Source organism: Mandrillus leucophaeus, unplaced genomic scaffold, assembly GCF_000951045.1.
Source record: "Mandrillus leucophaeus isolate KB7577 unplaced genomic scaffold, Mleu.le_1.0 Scaffold37, whole genome shotgun sequence".
Classification (NCBI taxonomy): Eukaryota; Metazoa; Chordata; class Mammalia; order Primates; family Cercopithecidae; genus Mandrillus; species Mandrillus leucophaeus.
In genome coordinates, this window is record NW_012103920.1 from 5,846,117 (window position 1) to 5,850,422 (window position 4,306).

Genomic DNA, 4,306 nt, shown 5'->3' on the forward strand with positions numbered 1-4,306 from the left:
GAGTCAGAAGGAAGGAAGGAAGGAGGGAAGGAAGGAAGGAAAAATGAACTTTGGAGGCCCACGCCACACCTGCTGAATCAGAAGCCAGGAGTCAGGCCCAGTGATCTGTGCTGTAAGAGGATTCTGATGTTCTGTGCGGGATAGTGGAGATAAATGAGGCAAAGGGTGAGGGAGAGTGTTCAAGGAAGAGGGCAAAGTTTGTGCAAAGACAGCAGAAAGGGGCTGGAGGAGAAAAGTGTGTGTGAGCCTGGTGCGAGCTGAGAATCCAGGGGTCAGTGTAGGGCCGACTTCTCCCTTAGAGGCACAGGAGGCACACAGTAATTTTAGGGACCTGTGTAAATGTTTTAATTGTAATTTCTTTTTAAATTAGAAGAAGAAAAGGAATGTAATAAAAGCAATATATAATAATGAATCCAGCTTGGATTACAGTCATCTTTATATGAATGCAGTCATAAAATATTCATTTTTAGATTATTTTATGGAAGAAGGGGAGAACAAAAACAAAGTAGCTAGGGCCCATGAAAGTCACATTGTGGCTGGCCCTGGGTCAGTGGGGCAGTTTGTGATATTAATGAAATATTGCTGTGATATTTACAACATCCAGTGTTTACACACCATGACATCAATGAAATATCGCTGTGATATTTATAATATCCAATGTTTACACACCGTGATATTAATAAAATATCGCTGTGATATTTATACTATCCAGTGTTTACACACTGCGATATCAATGAAATATCTCTGTGATATTTATAATATCAAGTGTTTATACACCATGACATCAATGAAATATCAATGTGATATTTATAATATCCAGTGTTTACACACTGTGATATTTATAAAACATGACTGTGATATTTGTAATATACAGTGTTTACATACCGTGATATTAAGCAAACATCGCTGTGATATTTATAATATCCGGTGCTTATACATCGTGATATAAATGAAATATCGCTGTGATATTTATAATATCCAGTGTTTACAAACTGTCATACTGATGAAATATCGCTGTGATATTTACAATATCCAATGTTTACACAAAGTGTTTATGCACTGTGATGTTAATTAAATATCGCTGTGATTTTTGTAATATCCAGTGTGATATTAATGAAATATCGCTGTGATATTCATAATATCCAGTGTTTCCACACAGTACTTACACACTGTGATATTAATAAAATATCACTATGATCTTCATAATATCCAGTGTACACACAATGCTTACACACTGTAGCATTAATGAAATATCCCTGTGATATTCATAATATCCATTGTTTACACAGTGCTTACACACTGTGACATTAATGAAATATCGCTGTGATTTTCATAATATCCATTGTTTACACACAGTGCTTACACACTGTGACATTAATGAAATATCGCTGTGATATTTACAATATTCAGAGTTTACGCACTGTGATATCAATGAAATATGACTGTGATACCTGCACTGTGATACTGGCAAAATATTGCTATGATATTTATAGTATCCTGTGTTTACACACTGGTTACACACTGTGATATCGGTGAAATATCACTGTGATATTTACAGTTTCCAGTGGTTACACACTGTGATGTTGGTAAAACATCGCTGTGGTATTTCCAATATCCAGTGGTTACACACTGTGATACTGGTGAAACATCACTGTGATATTTACGATACCCAGTGGTTACACACTGTGATATCAGTGAAATATCGCTGTGATATTTATAACAGCCAGTGTTTACACACTGTGATATTAATGAAATATCTCTCTGATATTTATAATATACAGTGATTACACACTATGATGCTAGTGAAATATCACTCTGATATTTATAATATCCGGTGGTTACACACTGTAATACTAGTGAAATATCATTCTGACATTTATAATATCCAGTGTTTACACAAAGTGTTTACACGCTGTGACACTAGTGAAATACCACTCTGATATTTATAGTATACAGTGTTTACACATGGTGATATAGGGAAATTTCAGTCTGATATTTGTAATATCTAGTGTTTACACACTGTGACATTAGTAAAATTTCTCTCTGATATTACTAATGTCCAGTATTTACAAACTGAGACATTCGTGAAATTTCACCCTGATATTTATAATATTCAGTGTTTACATACTGTGACATTAGTGAAATATCGCTCTGGTATTTATAATATCCAGAGTTCACACACAGAGTTTACACACTGTGACACTAGTGAAATATCGGTCTGATATATATAATTTCCAGTGTTTACACAAAGCGTTTACACACTGTGATACTAGGAAAATTTTGTTTTGGTATTTATAGTACCCAGGGTTTACACACTGTGATATTAGGGAAATTTAACTCTAATATTTATAGAATCCAGGGTTTACACTGTGATACCAGGGAATTTTTGCTCTCGTATTTAGAGTATCCAGGATTTATACATTGTGATACTGGGGAAATTTTGCATTGATATTTATAGTATCCAGGGTGTACACACTGTGATGTTAGGGAAATTTTGCTCTGATATTTATAGTATCCAGGGTTTACAAACTGTGATATTAATGAATATCGCTCTGTTGAGGATACTTGTAATATCCAGGATTTACACACTGTGATATTAATGAAATATTGCTCTCCTGATACAAATTGTAATATCCAGTGTTGACACACTGTGCTATTAACAAAATATCACCCTGATGTTACTTGTAATATCCAGTGTTTACACACTGTGATATTAATGAAATATCGCTGTGATGATATTTACAATATCTAGTGTTTACACACTGTGATATTAATGAAATATTGCTCTGATGATATTAATAATATCCAGGGTTTACACAGTGATATTAATGAAATATCTCTCTGATGATGTTTATAATATCCAGTGAGTGAAATATCACTCTGATATTTATAATATCCATTGTTTACACACTGTGATATTGATGAAATATGGCTCTGATATTTATAATATCCAGTGTTTACACATTGTGATATTCATGAAATATTGCTCTAAGATGTATATTATCCAGTATTCACACACTGTGATAGTAATGGAATATGGCTCTGATATTTATAACATCTAGTGTTTACACACTGAGATAGTAATAAAATATTGCCATGATATTTATAATATCCAGCATTTACACATTGTGATATTAATGAAATATAACTCTGATAATTATAACATCCGGTGCTTATACACTAAAATACTACTGAAGTATCGCTCTGATATTTATAATATCCAGTGCTTATACACTAAAATATTAATGAAATATTGCTCTGATATTTATAATATCCAGTGTTTAGACACGGTATTTACACACTGGGATATTAATAACATATTGCTTTAATATTTATAATATCCAGTGTTTAGACAGTGTTTACATACTATGCTATTAATGAAGTATTGCCCTCATATTTATAATATTCAGTGTTTACACACTATGATATTAAAGAAATGTCGCTCTGATATTTATAATATCAGCATTTACACACAGTGTTTAAACACGTTGATAATAATGAAATATGACTGATATTTAAGTATTTACACACTGTAATAGTAATTAAATATTGCTCTCATATTTAAAATATCAGGTGTTTACACACTGTGATATTTACAAAATACAGCTCCGATATTTACAATATCCAGTGTTTGCACACACTGTTTACACAGTGTGATATTAATGAAATATCACTCTAATACTTATAATATCCAGTGTTTACACTCAGTGATTACAAACCATAATATTAATGAAATATCACTCTCATATTTATAGTATATACTGTGTTAACACAATGTTTACACACTGTGATATTAATTAAATATCACTCTGATATTCATAATAGCCAATGTTTATACACAGCTTCCATATTATTATGAATAATATCACAGGGTGTACACTCACTATGATATTAGCCATCATATCGAAAATATTATAAATAATATTACAGCAGAAGTACAAGTGGGGTGTACACCCATTGGGATATCAGCAGTAAAATTGAAAATATTAGGAATAACATCACAGGGTGTACATCAACTGTGATATTGGCAGTACTGTGATATTAGCAGTAATATCAAAGATATTATAAATAACATCACAGGGTATACACTCATTGTGATATTATCAGTAATATCGAAGATATTAATAATATCACAGGGTGTACACTCACTGTGATATTAGCAGTAATATCAAAGATATTATGAATAATATCACAGGGTGTACACCCACTGTGATAGTAGCAGAAAGGTAACGAGGATATCATGCATAATATTGCAGGGTGTACATTTACTGTGATAGTAGCAGAAAGATCACGAGGATATCATGCA